This window comes from Aotus nancymaae, unplaced genomic scaffold (assembly GCF_030222135.1).
Source record: "Aotus nancymaae isolate 86718 unplaced genomic scaffold, 86718_ANA_hifiasm-v0.15.2.pri h1tg000011l, whole genome shotgun sequence".
Lineage (NCBI taxonomy): Eukaryota > Metazoa > Chordata > Mammalia > Primates > Aotidae > Aotus > Aotus nancymaae.
Window position 1 is genome coordinate 22,901,886 of NW_026988422.1, and position 21,466 is coordinate 22,923,351.

The 21,466-nt window shown below is 39.9% G+C and overlaps 1 long non-coding RNA gene across 2 annotated transcripts; it reads right to left on the reverse strand.

Moving 5' to 3' along the window:
* Nucleotides 1-3,279: 3,279 nt before the first annotated feature.
* Nucleotides 3,280-17,586, reverse strand: LOC135274226 (uncharacterized). Of its 2 annotated transcripts, XR_010342020.1 has the most exons (4): nt 16,853-17,586; nt 13,348-13,443; nt 5,135-5,254; nt 3,280-4,718 (listed from the first exon to the last, which is right to left on the reverse strand). It is a non-coding gene; the product is annotated as an uncharacterized LOC135274226 (long non-coding RNA). The 2 variants fall into 2 exon arrangements; XR_010342019.1 differs by having other exon boundaries at nt 3,280-5,254.
* Between the last annotated feature and the right edge of the window lie 3,880 nt (nt 17,587-21,466).

A 21,466-nucleotide genomic window follows, 5' to 3' on the forward strand; every position in this document is an offset into this window, starting at 1 on the left:
AATTTTTATTTGAAAATATATAGTTAAAATATACAATGGGATTCATACAGAAAATTATAATTTGATCATAGTGTAGATGACAAAGCCAAGATATCTGCTACCACCTGGTGGAACATAACTGAATTGCAGTAAAAGCCTGAGGTGAGAGGGTTGGAGAGATTGTCAATACCTAGCTTAAAGAAATCCCATCTAGGCCGGGTGCAGTGGCTCATGCCTATAATCCCAGCATTCTGGGAGGCCAGGCAGGTGGATCACCTGAGGTCAGGAGTTTGTAGACCAGCCTGGCCAACATGGTGAAACCCCATCTCTACTAAAAAAATTTCAAAAAAAGCCGCCGGGCATTGGTGGCAGGTGTCTGTAATCCCAGCTACTCATGAGGCTGAGGCAGGAGAATTGCTTGAACCTGGGAGGTGGAGGTTGCAGTAAGCCAAGATCACACCACTGCACTCCAGCCTGAGCAACAGAGTGAGCTCCGACTCAAAAAGAAAAAAAATCCCACTTAAGTCTTCATTCCAGAATCTCTAGTTCTTATATTGATGCACAAAAATTTGACTGCTTCCATTATGGTTACCAAATAGATCCAGTTTATTGAACATTGTGGGGGAAAGTAAAACTTGAATAGTTTTACTTTCCTCTATATTTTCTCCTCCCTATCACCAAACAAACTTTGGCTGAAGAGACTTAAGTGAGAAATGGCCAGGGCCTGTTTTTTCACTCATACCCCCTTCCTTTTTCTAGTTCTGAAAGATGGAAGTGAACACGTGTCTCTAATTTATCTGGTTCCTCTTACAGTCCTCTCTTGGCTGCCTTTGCTTCTCTGACTAAGACCGGCTGTTAACATCAAATAACCAAGTAAAGTACCCAGCAGCCAACTATCCACAGAGACAGGTTGTTGCCTTTACCCCGGCCTATGTAGACAAAGAGTCATAAACAAAGAAAGACCTGGTTATTTGCTCAAGTTTCTGGCTGAACTAATTTACACTCCCACCAACAGTGTATAAGCATTCCTTTTTTGATACAATTTTGCCTGTATCTGTTAATTTTTGACTTTTTAGTAATAGCCATTCTTATTGGTGTGAGATGATATCTTGTGGTGGTTTTGATTTGCATTTCTCTAATAATCAGTGATGTTGAGCTTTTTATTTTATATATGCTTTTTGGCCTCATATATGTCTCTTGAAAAGTGTCTGCTCATGTCCTTTGCCCACTTTTTAATTAAGTTGTTTTTTTTCTCGTAGATTTGCTTAAGTTCCTTATAGATGCTGGATATGAGACCTTTGTCAGATGCATAGTTTGCAAAAATTTTTCTCTCATTCTGTAGGTTGTCTCAAAATTTTTAAATGTATAAAAATTCATTAGTTCATAATACCACTCTTCCAAACCGCCCCCTCCCCAAAAAAGGAATTTTTAAAAAACCTTAATTCTCACCATTGGAGGTTTCCAGGGAAGTAACTTATTACTTGTTCATTGATAAATTAAGATAAAGAAGTAAGCATTTAGTCTTTCTTTTTCTATTTCAACTGGATTTCAGTGTAATCAAATTATTGATGATGGAAAATTCTTCTTTATATAAAAATTCAGTTATTTGATATATATTATTTAGTAACAGACTACATAATAACCTATCTAGATATGTAAGTATGTCAAAACTAATTAAATTGTATGCTTTAAATATATGTATCATATATCAATTATACCACAATAAAACTGTCAAAAAATAAATACAACAAACACAAATAGCAAAAGTAATGACAGGACTAGAAAAATCACCATTCTGCTACACCTAATAAAATAATGGGTCAAAGTTACAATATTGATGCCAAAACCATTTCATAAAAGGGTGACGGTGAACTTTTTAGGGAGGATCAGGCCAACCCACCTAAAGCCCTGAATAATATCTGCATCACTCAAGTGTAATATTACATGTTTTATAATATATTGCTGTGGAAGTATATAGCATCTCCATGAAATATCATTGCCTAAAACATTAAACCTAAATTTAATCAAGCCTGGAAGTATAAATAGCAATTTACAGAAATATGGAGTATTAAAAAAAAGTTAAATGACATCATTCATTCCAGCCAAATTCAGGATATGGAATATCATATAAAATAAGCAAATTGGTTTCTGCAATAAATCAATGAGGAAAACAAGGGTGGGAGGGTGTAGATAATATTACAGGAGATTTAAGATAATCACAGTACAATAAAAATTAGTCATTAATGGCCAAATCAAAAAACACAAGGCCATTCCACCTTGAAAGTAAGAAATGTTTTATTAAACAACTTTTGGATGAAAGGAAAAACATAAATCATTTTCCCTGAGATTACTGAATTTGCAAAAAATTTTGGGACTGCAAACCTAAATATTTGAATACATGGGATCCATTTAAAAGTGATCTGAGGAGAATTTATGGTCTTAAACCCTTGTAGCAATAAAAGTTAAAGAATGAAAGTAGGTGAACTGAAGTCACAACTCAGAAAGTTAGGAGGAAAAAAAGGTAGCCAAAAGAAAACATAAGAAAGGAAATAATAAACCTAAAAGCCAAAATTAACGAGGTAGAAAATAAAAAAAAAAATTAACAAATCAATCAAAATCCTTCGTCTCTGAAAAACTAACAAAGTGACAAATCAAACAAAATGATAAATGACAAAAGAGAAATAACCATTGAAACAGAGAAGGTTTTTATAGATCTTAAGTGACTATTTTGTATATCATTATGCAAATATATTTGAAAAGTTAGATTAAATGGAGAATTTCCTACTAAAATACAGTTTATCAAAATTGACTTAAAGACCTTAAACAGAGCAATATCCACATAAGAAATGAAATTATCAATGAGCTACTCACAAAAAAGCACCACAGTCAGCTCCAAAGGAAAATTCTGTTATATCTTTCAAGACCAGATGGTCTCAATACGAGATAAATTGTTCTAGAGAAGAGAAAACATCCAAATTCATAACATTGATTCCTAAATCTAACAAATGTGGCACAAAGAAAATGACAGAAAAATATCACTTACATACCTTAGGTAAAAATCCTAAAGTATTAATAAACAGGATCTAATGCCACATTAAGAAAATAATATACCATGTCCAATGGGATGTATTACGGGAACACAAAAATGGTCCATTATTAGAAAATCAATACTATAATTCACCATATTAATAGATCTAAGTAGGAAAACCATATGATGGTCACTATCAGTGCTGAAAAAAATTTGACAAAACTGTAAGTCTATTTCTGATGTCAAAAAAAGCACTCAAGAATGTAGGAATTAATGGATCTTTTATTAATGTAATAAAATATATACACCTCAGTCCTAAGCTAGCATTTAACAGATGACATAATAATGTGTCTATAAAATCTTAGAGAAACAAAGTCAAACTAACCAAGCAATTTAAAAATTCTAAAGTTAGTGAAATATAAAACTAACATAACAGAAATCAACAACCTTTAGATACAGTAACATTAACCAGTCAGAAAACAAAATAGAGGAGAAAGTCGTATTGACAATAACAACAACAAAAAAAGGTAAATTATAAGGAATAAGTTTAATAAGAAATTTGCAAAATCAATATGAAGAAAATTTTGAAACACTCCTAAAATACCAAAAACTAGACTCGCATGAATGGAAAGATGTTCTTGAATAGGATCACATTCAACAGATGTCTGTTCTTACCATCGATTTACAAAGTAAATATACCAAGAGGATTTTTTGAAACTAGGTAAGTTGATACCCAAAGTTCATGTGAAAAAATAAAGTGCAAGAACAGCTTTTTAAAAAAAAATGAAAAAGAACTATAATAAGGTCAGTGTTCAGGTGGGTAGATTAAAAAAAAAAAAGAACTATAAGGAAAAGGTGCACTACCAGACATTAAAATATTGTAACATCTTTACCCAGGCGCAGTGGCTCACACCTGTAATCCCAGCACTTTGGGAGCCAAGACAGGCAGATCACCTGAGGTCAGGAGTTTAAGACCAACCTGGTCAACACAGAGAAACCCCATCTCTACTAAAAATACAAAAAATTAGCCAGGCATGGTGGCAGGCTCCTGTGGTCCCAGCTACTCAGGAGGCTGAGGCAAGGGAATTGCTTGAATCCTGGAGGTGGAGGTTGCAGTGAGCCGAGATTGTGCCATTGTACTCCAGCCTGGGCGACAGAGCAAGACTCTGTCTCAAAAAATAAATAAATAAATAAATAAATAAATAAATAAATAATCTCCATAATGAAAGTTTGGTATTGGCACACACATAGATCTGGGTAAATGAATTCAAAGTACAGAATTAAACCTAAGTATAAATGGAAATTTAAAATAAGGTAGAAAAAAATCATATGGGGTTGTTTAGACTTAAAAATTCCCAACTGGAAAGCCCCCCAAAAAACCTCACTTCTCTTTTCTACTGTAAGAAACAAAAATTAGTTTTCCACTAACTCTGCTGTAAGTGAGGATGGCTAACATAGACATACTTCATGGAACAGTGAGTTCCAGGTAAGAGCTCTACTTGTCCTTCTCTTAGTCCTTTCTTCCACATAGTCAGAATCTGAAGTATGAACCGAAACAGGAATCCAGGCATTCGTTCTCCCCTGTTCACCTGTGAGAACACCCATCTTTCCACCAAGATCTGATCAGCTTGACAGCCACATAATTGGTTCTAATAGCTACAAGAATAGAATGTTGGATATTTACATTTATGCTCAGCCTGTGCAAAAATGCCTGTAAATGATAGAGAAGAGAAATAAGTTAGCAGCTTTTAGACCCATACCTGGTGACAAGCAGCCTTAAAGCAACTCCTAGAAGGAGTGCCCAATTATAAAATGCCCCATCTCCATAAATAAGTCTTTCAAAGTTAAGAAGCTTCATCATAAAAGAGGAGAAGGCCTGGGGGAATGCACACTGAGTGCCCTCAGTAAGCCAGTAGCCGTGCAGCATTTGGTCACAGCATCTCTCCTGTGAGAAGTCAGTGGGAACTATTAACACCTTTGGGACAGCTGAGGAATCATCTGCCTGGACACAGCTGGAAGCTACTTCACCTTTGGAGTTTTACCACCACCCTCCTTTGCTCCAGGCCTCAGAATTCTCTGTGCATTCATTTCCTTCCACTTAGCTGGGACAATACTCTCAAGTCTTACTTCCATTTCATGTAGACTGTGGGGATCCCCCACCAGCGTAGAGGCCCCTCCGTGTCTCCGCCATGACGGGGTTTGAGCCCAGACACGTCTCTCTCCACTGGGTGCAGTCGAGTGAGGTGGCTACAGGAAGACGTGGGAAATGTTAAGCTTGCAGAAAGTCACTCTCAGTTCATTGCTTCTAAGGCATGACTGAAGTAATGCCAGATTATTGTGTTTCTCCTGAAGTCAATGTTCTGGGCTAGTTCTATGACTCTATTTACCCGTAGCCATAGAAACATTGAGATCATTCACTGAATCACTACAAAATTGTTCCCCTCCTGATTTATTGCTTGCCCACCTGTCTTAACGTCATTTTCTGTAACAATGGATAAGAGGATAAAAATCTTTTGTGACCTTTAGGTAAACTTGTATGTTGCCCCCTCCCTTGGTTACTTTGAACCTCCTTTGGTTACCTTGTAACTTTCTGTTCTTTTCCCCTGATAATGATTCTGTAAGAAAACTGACGTCAGCCACTGTATGTAAAATCATATATAAGAACATGTGCACAAAGAATAAATCGCTGATCTGAGCATATCTCTTATCAGTCCTCCAGACCCATCTCTCTCTCTCTCTTCTCTTCCGCGCACTCTCTCTTCCAGGTATTAGGACCCTCTTGCTGGTCAAGAGATCCTTGGCAGAAGTGCCGATCTCAGCCAACAACAGTAGACATCTTTTCTACACTCTCCCCATTCTAGAATTTCATGTCTTAAAAACAGAAGTCAGAAAGTTGGGGGGTTTTGTTTGTTTGTTTGTTTGTTTTTTGAGACAGAGTCTTGCTCTGTTGCCCAGGCTGGAGTGCAGTGGTGCGATCTTGGCTCACTACAACCTCCACCTCCCGGGTTCAAACAGTTCTCCTACTTCAGCCTCCCAAGTAGCTGGGATTACAGGCGTCCGCCACCATGCCCAGCTAATTGGTTTTTTTGTGTTTTTAGTAGAGATGAGGTTTCACCATGTTGGCCAGACAGGTTTTAAACTCCTGACCTCAAGTGATCCACCCGCCTTGGCCTCCCAAAGTGCTGGGATTACAGGTGTGAGCCACCGCGCCTGGCCAGACTTCTGCTTTCTAACATACAACACCACTCTCTTGTGGCAACGAGGACAGACTGACTACTAGCTTTAATGCGGGAAATGCCAGGGAGAAGTTTAAGAAAAATAAAAATGCAGGTAAATGCCTGAAATATTATCCAGCCACATGTTTATTTTTCAGTATTTATATAGGTTCTTAGATGACTTGCTTGCACAATTTAATATCCATCATCATCACCCCATCTACCGAAATTAATTGGCAAATACAATTTCACTTCTAACCCCATTTTCTTCAGCTGAGTACTTCTTTCCACTGTGGCCCTATGTTTCCATATTAGAGTAAGATCACTTGATAAAATTTTATGCAACTGTAAAATGTCACATTGAGGAAAGTATACGTGATAATATTCACAATAAAAACAATAAAGGCAATATGAACTGTGCAATTACAATTTTATAATGTCTATACTTAAATATAGCCTTTAGAAAAAGGCTGCAAAATTTCTCACCAGAATTTTGAAAGATATCTTTCAGTGGTGAAATTGCAAGTGGGATTATTGGTAATAATTATTTGCTTTTCATATATTCAAATATTTCTGAAACTGCCTTTACAAAATTGTAACTCAGAAAAGTATGACAGTGAAAGAAATCAGACTTAACCGATTCTACCTTGCTTCTAACCTTCACGCTGTCCTTGTTCATTCTCAAGCATAGGCTGAGTTAACTTTCAGAAGGAATTCAGTTCATGCTTTGACTCTAAACAAAATTGATAACAGCCCTTTCTGAAAAGACCCTCTCCTTGTCTGGGGACCGTCTGTCTTCATAGGACTAACAAATTAACTATAAGATTGGAAAGTATAGTTTAGGGGTCATGTAGTCTCTGGTTCTAAGAGTCTGAATCTCCCCAAATTGTTCCTAGGGATAATATTATTGTAAAACCCAAGATCAGTGCTTGACATATTTTGCAGACCCTGCACTCGACGGATCAGCTGACACTACTCAGACGACAATCTGGCTCAACCAGTTCTGCCATCCCACTCAGGAAAAGAAAACAGTAAGAAAAACTCACTTCGTTCCCCCTACGATTCCATCTCTAACCTGACCAATCAGCACTCCCCACTTCCCAGGCCACTACCCACCAATTATCTTTAAAAACTCTGATCTCCAAATGCTCAGGGAGACTGGCTTGAGTAATAATCAAACTCTGATCTCCTGCACAGCCGACTCCATGTGAGTTATTTTCTCCATGACAACTTCCCTGTCTTGACGGGGCTCTGTCTAGACCGTGGGCAAGGTGAACCCATTGGGCGGTTACATTTCCACAATGCACATGTTTTTTGTTTTGTTTTTGTTTTTGTTTGGTTTGGTTTGGTTTGGTTTTTTTGTTTTTGAGGTGGAGTCTCACTCTGTGGCCCAGGCTGGAATGCAGTGGCGTGATCTCGGTTCACTGCATCCTCCATCTCTTGGGTCCCGATTCAAGCAATTCTCCTGCCTCAGCCTCCCGAGTAGCTGGGATTTCAGGCACGCACCACCACTTCCAGCTAATTTTTGTATTTTTAGTAAAGACGGGGTTTCACCATGTTGGCCAGCCTAGTCAAACTCCTGACCTCTTGATCCACCCACCTCAGCCTCCCAAAGTGCTGGGATTTCAGGCATGAGCCACCAAGCCCAGCCACATGTGTTATTTTTATAATCAGAGAAATATTATTTATAAAACTAAAAGCATTTCTTGATGTATGATTTGTACGATGTATATACTGTACTTCAAAAAATGGTTTAAAAAAAAAAAAAGAGCAAGGATCGTCAACGACGAGAATAATAAAGAAAAGAAACATTCCCTGAGATTATCTCAGTCTCTGGTTGGGCTTTCTTGCTCACCAAGGAAATCATTTATACTAATTACATTTCCTGTCTGTCCCATGGAAAATGTACTCTTATTTTTTTTAATTCTCAGATATTAATGTGCTTAGTAAAAGTATTTCATTAAGTATTTTCAAATCATATATATACTAATTGATCCAAAGAGAAGACTGTACTATAATTATACTCTCTCCCCACAAATGACTACAGAACCCGGAAGTAACCTCGATATGTCATATAGATGATGAATGTCCTGGCCCACAGGTTGGGTCATGAAGAACCTGTTGGGTAAAAATCTGGTCTAACTACTTGTCCTAGACTTTGTAACTGCTGACCCCACCCTGTCTCTCCAGGCTTTACTCTTATCTCATTTATTTCAGGAGAAATCTAACAGGCCCACCTTCTCACAGAGGCTTGCAGGCAAATAAGGTAGAAGAATGGTATCAGATGTAGGAACAGCACTGGTCTTAGGCATAACTAGTGAAAAATTATGAAAGTGATGAAGAAGCGCTCCCTTGTCACTTCCAAAGCTGGGCCAGCCTTCTCTTATAATTACTTTCTTTTCTTATGTCTTATTCAATTATCTTTACCTTCACTTGGAGTCTTAAAGTGGTTTACATCGATCCACGATGCCATGCCTCTGCTTGTTTGGTTTGGGGGTGGCTATGTAATCACAGTAGGAGAAGAGAGATGTTTCTGTGATTTGGGCTGAGTACTGTAACTGGTTAATATTCTTTTAATTCTGATCTCCGACACTCAGTCTGCAGGGAAAGCCTCAAAATTTTATCCTGGATCTCTAGGCCTAGAAGACTTGGGGTTAACATCAGTTTAATCTCCAGGATTTTAACTATCTCCAATGTGTTCACTCATTCATTCATTCAACTATTTATTGAATGCCTGGAATGTGTGTGACACTATGCTAGGTACAGGGGATACAATTGTCAACAAAACAGACATAGTCCCTGCGTATGATGTTTATGGTTTAGATAGAGGTACAAGCCAAGACAAAAAGAAGACTCCAGAACACCGAACCAGCAATTCCAGTAGACTGTGGTAAGAGCTCTAATTACAACGTGCAACAGGAGTACACAGTGCAGGCACAAGGATGTTGTGGGTGGGAGGATGTGTCCCAGGGAACATCTCAGCTAAGGCCTTGTGTTAATCGGCTAGGGCTGCATTACAAGGTACCAGGCCTCGCTCCCTGGCTCATTGTCCCATCTGCTCCCTATGTCTTCATATGCTCTTCCTTCACCTAAAATTTGTGCCCTAATTTTCTCCTCTTATAAGGACACCAGTCATATTGAACTGTAGACCACCCTAATGACCTCATGTGAACCTAATTACCTCTTTAATGACACTGTATTCAAATACAGTCACATTGTGAGTACTGGGACTTCAGCATATGAATTTAGTGGGGGACACAGTTCAAAGCATAATAGGCCTGAGGGATCAAGAGAAGTCAGCCTGGCAAATGGAAGCAAAAGGAAGTGTTTCCAAAGAGGCAAAAGCAATAAGGCACCTTAGAAGAAGTTGACAGGAGCCAGGTCAGAGAGGGCTGTGCTAAAGAGTGAGAAGTACACTCTAAGGATAATGGAAAGCTATTGGAGGGCTTTAATTGAGGAAACAGTACAATCGGCTTTGCTTTCTAGAAGAAATATTTGGATGTTGTGTGAAGAATGAATCAAAGAGAAGCATACTTGAAGGAAGAGGCCAGGGGAAGCTATTGCTGTTCTTCAGTGGTGAGATAATCACAGCCTGAGCCAGGGTACTGCAGGCCAGATGGACAGAAGTGAAGGGAGTCGATGTAACTGACAAGAGCTGGAAAGTCCTGGACGAGAGGGCTGAGCATGAGGGAAGAGTGGAGGATAATAACTATCTTTCTGACTGGGGAAATGAGAAGACCAAGCCATGGACCGTGAAAGGATGACAATGTGCAGGAGAAGGTGAAGGGGTCAGTAGAAAGGAGAGCCTGTAACCGAGAGACCCCCCAATATCTCTACTAAGTGCCACATTTTACATTATGGAAGGAAAGAAGAAAAATACTTAGGTATCCAAGCTGGCTTGGTTATGGTGATGAGACTTTTATCTCTTCTATTTCAAATTTTGAAAAATTAACCCAAAAATCCAAATGCATCCTTCTATCCTGTTTTACTTTCTTCGTATTTCTAGACCCTTTACAATACAGTTGGGGACACAAAATGTAAGGATAGGTGCTGTAGTTTCTAAGATATCTGGAAACAAAAGTATGATGTTTCCAATTAGGGCCACTGCACATACACCAGACACAGAGTTAAATTTTCTACATATATTTTCCATTTAATTCTCACAACACTGTGAGGTAGTTATTATTATCTCCATTTTACAGACAAGGAAACAGATGCTCAGAAAGGTAAAGTCACCTGCCCAGGGTTACATAGCTGTGCAGATTATTGAACTCACCTGTCCCTCACTCCAAAGCCCATGCTATTAACTTCTGTGCTATTCTACCTCCAGCAAGCCCTCCTTTGAGAACTGGGATGAATTTAAGACCATTCCACAAAAGCCTTCTTTTCTTCATACCTTTTTTACTGAGAAATAATAAAATATTCTTAGTAAAAACATCCCACAAACTTGAGCTCCATTTTAGAATGCATCATGAATAATTAGTTCCTGGAACTGTGCAACCCAGCAGGTCCATAACTGTGCTGGCTGGGATCGAACTACTAGGCCTCAGGCTTAATTCAGGCCATGTATAGAGACTGCCAAGCAACTCACTTATAAGAACAGATCTGATAACTTACTGATCAAACTGTCCAAGCATCTGGGCCATCTCTTTGCCAGCAATACAGAGAAACTGGAGCCCTGTGATCATCAGGGAATATAACCTTGAACTCCTGGCTGCCCTGTTGTATTTTCTTTACTCTGGAATTTTTTTTTTTTTTTTTTTTGAGACATAGTCTCACTCTGTGGCCCAAGCTGGAATGCAGTGATGTGATCTCATCTCACTGCAACCTCCACCTCCAGAGTTCAAGCAATTCTCCTGCCTCAGACCCCCGAGTAGCTGGGACTACAGGCACATGCTACCATGCCCGGATACTTTTTGTATTTTTAGTAGAGATGGGGTTTCACTATGTTGGCCAGGCTAGTCTTGAACTCCTGACCTTGTGGTCTGCCCGCCTCAGTCTCCCAAGGTGCTGGGATTACAGGCATGAGCCACCGTGCCTGGCCTACTTTATATTCTTAAAGGAAGACCATTTAAACTGGCAGCAAAGTCTAGTCTCAGTCTTCCAATTAACAAGCACTGTAACCCAAACTGATCCTTAGTTTCCTCAACAGCAAAATGGAAAACTCGACCAAGACATGTTTATCCAATGACCTTCAAGCACTCCCGAAGTACATGTTGGCTGGTTGGCCTCTTCTCCCAGTGAGAAAGTGGTGAGATCTATGAATTTGTTCACATACTTGCTGGGCAGCTGCTGTGTTTCATAATCTAGGAGACGTGATGGCTAAGAGTCAAGACAAAGTTTCTGCCATGGAAGAGATTATAATCGTATCAGCAAGAAGATAAACAGAAAATACATGTGTAATAACTGAGATAACAGGAATATGTAGTGCAAACCAAGAACTAAACGAAACCACAGAAGGCTTTGGGTGGTGTGGTTTTTGAAAGAAGTACTGCATGTAGACTAATGGACGGTACAAGGAATGACATCCTTGGCTGGGCGTGGTAGCTCACACCTGTAAACCCAGCACTTTAGGAGGCCAAGGTGGGTGGATTGTCTGAGCTCAGGAGTTTGAGACCAGCCTGGGCAACACAGTGAAACCCCATGTCTACCGAAATACAAAAAATTAGCTGGGCATGGTGGTGTGTGCCTGTAATCCCAGTTACTTGGGGGGCTGAGACAGGAGAATTACTTGAACCCTGGAGGCAGAGGTTGCAGTGAGCCGAGATCATGCCATTGCACTCCAGCCTGGGTGACAGAGCAAGAATCTGTCTCAAAAAAGAAAAGAAAAGAAAGAGAGAAAGAAAGAAGAAAGAAGGAAGGAAGGAAGGAAGGAAAGAAAAAGGAATGACATCTTTGTCAAGGGGCAGTGTATGAACAAGGAGATAGGAGCAAGAACAAGAATGAAGAAGTGGTGCAAGAGGATCTAAGACGACCCAACTAGAGAGAAACTCTGAGAGAGAATCTGGTTCAAGAAGACCCGTGAGTACTTGGAGGCTATTCTTAAATCTTTAAATGAATTTGATAGATGACAAGAAGTACCCAAGTTAGGAAGCAATATTTTTTTAAATATATATTTTATCACATTTTAGGTTTTGTGGTATATGTGAAGAACATGCAAGATTGTTGCTTAGGTACATACACATGGCAAGGTGGTTTGCTGCCTTCCCCCCCTCACCTATATCTGGCATTTCTCCCCATGCTGTCTCTCCCCAACTCCCCACCACCCACTGTCCCTCCCCTATTTCCCCCCCACAGACCCCAGTGTGTGATGCTCCCCTCCCTGTGTCCATGTGTTCTCATTGTTCAACACCCACCTATGAGTGAGAACATGTGGTGTTTGATTTTCTGTTCTTGTGTCAGTTTCCTGAGAATGATGGTTTCTAGGATCATCCATGTCCCTACAAAGGACACGAGCTCATCGTTTTTGATGGCTGCATATTAGTCCATGGTATGTATGTGCCACATTTTCCCTGTCCAGTCTATCATCGATGGGCATTTGGGTTGGTTCCAAGTCTTTGCTATTGTAAACTGTGCTGCAGTGAACATTCGTGTGCGTGTGTCCTTATAATAGAACGATTTATAATCCTTTGGATATACACCCAGTAATGGGATTGCTGGGCCAAATGGAATTTCTTCCTCAAGAGTAAGCAATATTTTTTAAGTGTATGAGAAAGAACTTGGTTTTCAGGCGAAACTAGAAGGGTAGGATCCAACCAGGGAGTGTCAATAATAAGCCAGTAAGAGAGTGATGAAAGCTTTGAGGGAGTAATAGCCGTGAAAACAGCAAGGAAAGGTGAATGTGAAAGACGTTGCGCAGTCATAACTGCCAGGATGTTTGAGTAATTCCTGGCAATATTCCCCCTTGGTTTCTATGCAATGAGCTTTTACGTTGTAGATTGCTGACATCTCAGAAGTACTATGCCAAGACCTCATTTGTTTAGTCTAATGTAAGGTTTGGGTTGCTAATATGCTATTTCAGTCTTTAAAAGGCCCTCTACAAGAATGTGGTGTATCTAAATATCAACGGATACAAAAAAAGATAAGTTTTAAAGTTTAATTCTCAGGAGGCGCGGTGGCTCATACCTGTAATCCCAGCACTTTCGGATGCCGAGGCGGGTAGATCGCTTGAGGTCAGGAGTTCGAAACCTGTCTGGCCAACATGGTGAAGCTCCATCTCTACTAAAAATACAAAAAAAAAAAATTAGCCAGGCATTGTGGTGCATGCCTGTAATCCTAGCTACTCAGGAGGCTGAGGCAGGAGAATCATTTGAACCTGGGAGGCAGAGGTTGCAGTAAGCTGAGATCACGCCACTGCACTCCAGCCTGTGCGACAGAGTGAGACTCTGTCTCAAAATAGAAAAAATAAATAAATTAACTCAGGAGGCTGAGGCAGGAGAATTGCCTGAACCCAGGAGGCGGAGGTTGCGGTGAGCCAAGATCATGCCATTGCACTCCAGCCTGGGTAACGAGTGAAACTCCGTCTCAAAATAAATAAATAAATAAATAAATAAATAAAATAATGTTTAATTCTCCCTTCCCTTCTCTCCCCCTTCCCTTCTCTCCCCCTTCCCTTCTCTCCCTCTTCCCTTCTCTCCCAGGTGGCTGTGTCAGTGCAGGGGAAAAGGGACACTAGAAAGATCCAAGTGGAAATGACATGGAAGGTAATGACACTCCCATGAAGTGGTGAAGCTGTAACCACCACCTGTCCCTGTAGATTGAAGAGCTCCACCTGCCTAGGCACAGCATCCTCAGCTAGGATTCGGGGTAGGCCATTGGGCTAGGACAAAACTTTGCAGGACTGACACATTACAGGCCCCCATGTAGCATATACTAGGTGTGCTGCAACAGGAACACAGAATCCACCTGCACCCACCTCAATATGAAAAGCATGTGTTGCCAACATCTGCTCTAGGTCTTTCCTTCCCCTGTGTTTTCTCTTTGTAAAAATGGCTTCCACCTAGCAGTGGGCAACTCTTCCGAATTTCCACCTTTTCACCTCCCTCCTGCCTCTGTAAACTTAGGACACCAAAATTGTAAGTTACTAGGCTTCTAAATTTAATGCATATGAGAATCAGATAGGGAGCTCTTTTTGAAATGCAGATTCTAGGGCCCACCTTCAAGAGATTGTAATGTAATTAATCTAGGAATGGGACTCAGGAATCTGCATTGAACAGGCATCCTAGCTGATCCTGGTATAGGTGGTTCCCAGATCAACATCACCACTAGATGCTGCTGTGGGATCAGAGCCCCACAGCCTACCCGTCTGCATGCCCCCCGTAGAAGTTTGAGCAGCGGGGCACTGAAGAAGTGAGCACTGTTAAATTGAACCTAGCAGAATAATTAATCCATGCCAAACCCAAACTCATAAATTAAACATTTACCAAGAAGCCTTTGAGAGCATGGCTCCATGTTTATGTATGAGTCTTTGGGCTCAGTTTTCCTAGGGTGTAAACTGATACAAAGTCACGCTGGGAGAGCCTATGATCCCAGTGTTAATTTCTGGCAAGGGAGAATTTTCTCTATAAGAACAGGCACAGCAACATTGATTGCGTAGTATTACTCCACCCTGGAATTTACTATTCATCATAAAAACTGAGGCAACTCCAGTATTGCCGGTTCATTTGATGAGTATCCAGGGTGGGTAGGCCTCTACAACTTCTTTCTCCCCTAAAGGGCAGAAATGCAATTCAACTCGCAGACCAGGCTACTGAGCAAAGCTTTGAATGACCCCTGAGCACATTGTTCTGAGAGAACTCAAAAGCCACTGGGGTTGTTGAGACCACTGGTTCCTTTGTCCTGAAGAGGAGGGAGGGAAATGATTGCTGCTACACTCACTTTAAAGTGAGAAAAGCTGTGGGTAGCTCAAAATTTTACTCTGAAATGATGTTTGATAGCTTGTTGTTCTGACAGCTCTGCAAACTATGCTCCTCACACGACAGGGGGGCAGGGCTGGGAAGGAAATGGAGTAGTCCTAGGCTGGGGCTTCTCCCTATAGACCTGTGCCCACAGACCTCAGTGAGGACAGGCATTTCTGTCTTCACGTCCAAATGTTGCATTTCTCAAGACCACCCTGGCCTGCCATGCCCCTATCCTGTGCCTATAAAAACCCCAAGATCCTAGCAGGCACACACGCAAGCAGCTGGACATCAAGAGGAACACACCAGTGGCTGAGGACACAAGCAGCTGGAAGCTGAGAGAAACACATCGGTGTAAGAGCACACCAACAGTCACCGGCAGATGCTGGAGAGGAACACACCAGCATAAAAGCACACCCACAGGCACTGGCAGACTTCAGCAGGCCAAAGACTGGTGGAGCATGGAGTTTGGCTGGCATGGTTGGAGAAGAGCCCAGCTGCTGGGCAGCCCTGTCACAAGGGAAAACCACCTTCCCACTCCAGGCCCCTGCAGGCCTCCCCATCCACCTTGCTAAGAGCTACCTACCACTCAGTAAAAATCCTGTTTCACTCCCACCCCTCACCTTCTGTGTCCTGGCACCCAGAGGAGAGCCCTAGGGCAGCACACCCCCAGCCTTGTTGGCTTCAGCTATGTTAGTCCCATCTTCATTCTCGGTGCATCTGCATAAGCCTTACTGAAGTTAGCCAAGTCCAGGACCATAGAAGCAAATAGGGGTTAAACAGTCCCTACACATTCCAATCCCAGCCTTCCTTTCCCCGAAACATCTCCATCCCTAACTCACTGCAAACATCTCCATCCCTAACTCACTCCATCAGAACTCACATTTTGGGGCTCTCCGTATGGCCTCACTCCCTGGCTGTTACTGACAACCAGCCCCAATGGAAACCCAGAGCCATCTGTAGCCAGAATGATTTTTTTTTTTTTAATTTGCCTTGTCTTGGCTACAATTTTTGTTACTTTTTGCGGTAGAAAAGATTTTCCTGTACTTTTAGGAATTTTCTATAGCCAGAGAAGTCAAGGATAGCCAGGAAACTCCAAGTGGCTAGAATACCATGATCCCAATAATTAGTATATAGTTAGCTAAGTGATGTAAATCCATATGTACATTATACTTTTTGAGAAATAACCATCAGCTCAATTAAGGATAATTATTAAAGAAAATTTCATGTAGACACCAATCTCTAAACTATATATATATGTACATATGTATATGTATTTGAGACAGGGTCTCACTCTGTTGCCCAGGCTGCAGTGCAGTGGCATAATCATAGCTCACTGTAACCTTGAACTCTTGGGCTCAGATCATCCTTCCTCCTCAGCCTCCTGGGGAGCTGGGACTTACAGGTATGCACCACCATGACCGACTTGCTTTTTTGTGTGTTTTTTTGTAGAGACAGGGTTTCACTGAGTTGCCCAGGCTGGTCTCAAACTCCTGGCTTCAAGCGATCCTGCCACCTTGGCCCCTACAAAGTGCTGGAATTATAAGTATGAGCCCCTGCTCCCAGATAAACTGTATATTTAAAAAAGAGTTTATAATCTAGAGAACATGTAAGTAAATATAAATAGCTGGGTTTAGATACAGTTTTGTTACATTCTCAACACTTTTGTAGAATTGTGTAAACCAACATTATTTTTCAAATATTATAAAACATCCTCCTCCCTTGTGCATCACCTTCTGAACTGTCATCCTTGCCAACTTTAGGCTGTTGAAATGGATACAGGCAGGTTCCTAGAGAAGTATGGAAGTAGAATAGACTTGTGGTTTAACAAATCAGAACAAGTTTTTAAATCAATGAAGCACCAGCTTTACATGTAAATTGAGAGATAATCATCTAATTGATGTGATTCATAGATGCTATAAACCACCTTACTTCCCAAAGTGTATTTGCTTACATCAGGCATAAAATTTCACCATTCTATTTCTTCAACTCAAAGCACTTACTCAGTCAAAATGTAGACACCCATAACAGTTTTTTATGTGTATCATTTTGTGAAACATTTGCAGAATCTTTTCTAATAGTTTTTTATATCTTATTTTTATTTTTTCATATCCTTGAGACTCATAAGAGTCCATTTTAAAAGATGAGATAGGAAAAGTAGAAAAGGACAGATGCACCTATGGGGATTGGGGAAAGAGTAGAAATCTGAGAGCCTGATGGTTTTGGCTTCAGCAATTCGTAAATTCATTATGCCTGGAACTTAATGCCTTTACCATCAGAAGAATTATGTACACAGATTCATCCATTAGCTAACTCCTTTTTGCCAATGGACACTGCCGAGGAAGCATCATTAAAGTCTCTCTTCCCACTGCTATCATATCTAAGTCAGAGTCTCCTAAAGAACCCAAACAGCTGCAGACACTCTTCATCTGAGAGTTAAGCTTTGAAACAACTGATGAGATTTCCAAGCCTGCTCACCAACCCCAAAACTAACATTCAGAAGGAAGCTACATGGACAATGTCAAACATCACAGCTGGCCATCAGGACCAGATACAGCAAGTTGTGAATCATGGATTAGTCCCATTCCTTGTCAGTGTTCTTTCTAAGGCAGATTTTAAGACACAAAAGGAAGCTGTATGGGCTGTGACCAACTATACCAGTGGTGGAACAGTTGAACAGATTGTGTACCTTGTTCATTGTGGCGTAATAGAACCGTTGATGAACCTCTTAACTGCAAAAGATACCAAGATTATTCTGGTTATCCTGGATGCCATTTCAAATATCTTTCAGGCTGCTGAGAAACTAGGTGAAACAGAGAAACTTAGTATAATGATTGAAGAATGTGGAGGCTTAGACAAAATTGAAGCTCTACAAAACCATGAAAATGAGTCTGTGTATAAGGCTTCATTAAACTTAATTGAGAAGTATTTCTCTGTAGAGGAAGAGGAAGATCAAAATGTTGTGCCAGAAACTACCTCTGAAGGCTATACCTTCCAAGTTCAGGATGGGACTCCTGGGACCTTTAACTTTTAGATCATGTAGCTGAGGTATAAATTTGTTGTGTACTATGTTTGGTATTTTGTCTTCCTGTTTCTCTACGAAGAACTCTTTCTAAATGTTGTTTGTTATTGTAGCACTTTTTACACTGAAACTATACTTGAACAGTTCCAACTGTACATACTGTATGAAGCTTGTCCTCTGGCTACGTTTCTTATTTCTATGTGGAATTTCATATCTTGCAGCCTCCTGTAAATAAACATTAAAACCCACCTGTTACTTCACAAAAAAAAAAAAAAAAAAATTTGGACTCAAGAAGGGAGGAAACTTTGGAGGCAGAATATCTGGCCCCTATAGTGGTGGAGACCAATACTTTGCCAAACCACAAAACCACGGTGACTATGGAAGTTTCAGCAACAGCAGTAGCTATGACAATGGTGGAAGATTTCAATTCCTGCCAGAAAACAAAGTTTAACAGGAGAGAAGAGTCAGAGAAGTGACAGGGTGCTTACAGGTTACAGATTTGTGAAGGTAGTCAAACATAGTGATGGCAGGGCGGAGCTGCTACAAAGAAGACATATTTCAGACAATACTCATGTACATGGGCAGAAAAGAAACTCAAGGACTATATTTGTGACTAAATGAATAACAGGTTATTTTAGTTTCTGTTCTACAGAAAGTGTAAAGCATTCCAACAAAGAGTTTTAATGTGAATTTATTAATTAATCTATTTATTGTTTTACCCATGATATTGATTGCCAAATATAATAGTCTGATCATGATGCTGAATAAATGTGTCTTTTAAGAAAAAGGAGGAGAAGGAGGGAGGAGGAGGAAGAGGGGGAGGGGGAGGAGGAAGAGTTAGTTCCCAACTGACAGTGGTTCACCTTGAGCTTTTTCAACTTTAAGATCAGTTTATCAGGGTATTAAATGCATTTTTTACTTATGTTTTTGACTTATATGAGTTTATCAGGATATAACCTCATTTTAAGTTCAGGAACATCTGGACTTACAATGGTTTAACTTCCAATTTTTTGACTTTACAATGGTCTTATTGGGGGTATTAAATGCATATTTGACTTACGACATTTTTTACTTACTATGGGTTTATTGGGATATAACCCATCATAAATCAAGGGGCATCTGTACACAACAGGAATATTGTTCTTAAGGGCAAGGAAAGACAAATGTAACAACCATATACCATATGCTTCCACATGCCTTTGAATCTAGACTTTCTTGGAAAGATACCTGAAATTTACTGCCTGTTTCCCCTTTCTTTTGGCTTGTCAGGCCTTAGAGGGGAAAGGCACTTGATAATACTAATTGTGTATGCCTTTGTTGAAAATGAACATTTGTATAAAATAAATATTTTCAACAAAGGCATTGAAAAAATTCAGTGTGAAAGAAAGGATTGCTGTTGTTGTTTTCCAGTAAGAGTTGTTTATTTTGCCACAAGTAGCCACAATTTGTTGTTGTTTTGCAGCAAGTAGCTATCTGTAAGGAAAGATGAAAGAAACCTGAATCCCCCAGTCCCTATCTCTCACCATATACACCACAGAGAAATAAATCTGAGATGGGTCATACATTTAAATGTAAAAGCTAAAATGTAAAACCATAAAGTATCTAAGAAAAAATATAGAAAATATGTTCCTGAACCCTAAGGCAGGCAAATGTTTTTAAAACATATCAGAGGCAATAACCATGAAAGAAAGAAATGAACATCATCAAAATTAGAAATTTCTGTTCATCAGAAAACACTCATTATGAAATTAAAAAGGTAAGCTACAGACTGAGAGAAAATATTAGGTAAGCTACAGACTGAGAAAAAAATATTATACATATGTAATATATAATCTGAAATATATATATAATCTGACAAAGAACTCACATCCAGAATATATAAAAAAAACCTTTTTCAATATGGAAAAGGTGAGGTGCAAAATAATTGGGTAGGGATTTTATTTTTAAAAATTCAAATGGTCAATAAACACATGAAAAGGTGCTAAAAATTATTACTCTTCAGCAAAATGCAAATTAAAACCACTGGAAGATATACTATATATCCACAAGAATGATTAAAATTAAGTAGTTAAAATTAAAAATACTGACACTATCAAGTGTTAGAGAGAATGGAGCAGCTAGAACTCCTATGAATTGCTGATAGAGTGTAAAATGATACAACCACATTAGAAAGTGCTAATTTCTAATAAAGTTCAACACTTTTCCCATATCCCAAAATTTCCACTCCTAGGTATATATCCAAGAGAAATGACTTGTTGATAGCAGATTTTATTAATAGCCAAAAACCCAGAATCAATCCAAATGCCTATCAGCAGGAGATTGAAGAAACAAACATGGCAGTTTCTTACACTGGAATGCTACACAGCAATAAAAAAGAACAAACTACTGAGAAATCTGACAACATGACAACATGGATGAATATCAAAAATTATGCAAAGCAAATGAAACAAAAGAGCACCTCCATCATGCTTCTACTTATATGAAATTTTAAAACAGGCAAATCTAGAGTGGTTGAGCACATTGTAGTGATGGGAGAGAAATTTCTGGGAAGATGGACTGTTCTACGGCTTATCATAGATATATACAACAATTGTAAAAAATTGAGGCACATATTTTATAGCTGTGCACTTAAAATTTGTGCATTTTACTATGCATAAATTACACTTCAGTTTTCAAAAAGGAAAAGATCTCACCTGGAATCCTAAAATATGTGTAACCCAAACAAGAACTAGGAACCCCCCAGCCACAAAGATGTAGGTAGAATTACCTCATCCTCCAGTTTGGAGAAGGGAAACCCTAAACCTCCCCAGGTTTGGCTGAGCTCTAAGGGTTCACTCTCTTGATTCTCTTCTTATCATTCTGTTTTCCTCCGTATTGATTTCAGGCATGAACTTAGTGTGCTCCTCCCCGACCCTCAAAAAAATAAATCTACCCATGCCAAGCTTTTAGCAAGTCCAGTCAGTTTTTTGCAGGCTTGGCGTCGCAGGAGGGGTCCCGTCAGGGGTCCCTGCCAATATGGAACAGAACTCTGCTGTTCTCGAGCCAGGAAGCCAGACAGCACTGGTGGTATGGGGACTCAGTTTCCGCAAATTATGATGGCCAGTCCATGTTGAGTGTTGAGGGTATAGTAGGAAAAGTCAGGCAGTTAGTTGGTGTTTTCCTAATATACCAGTCTACACATTGCTTCCACTTTTATCTTCCGAAAGAACAAATGGCTTCCCTATAGCTCAAACTCTTCAGCAATAAACCTGACCTCCATAACCTGGCAACTAAAGTGTAAGATCTTTCACCTGTTTTTTATGACCTGTCCTCAGTCAACCGTGCC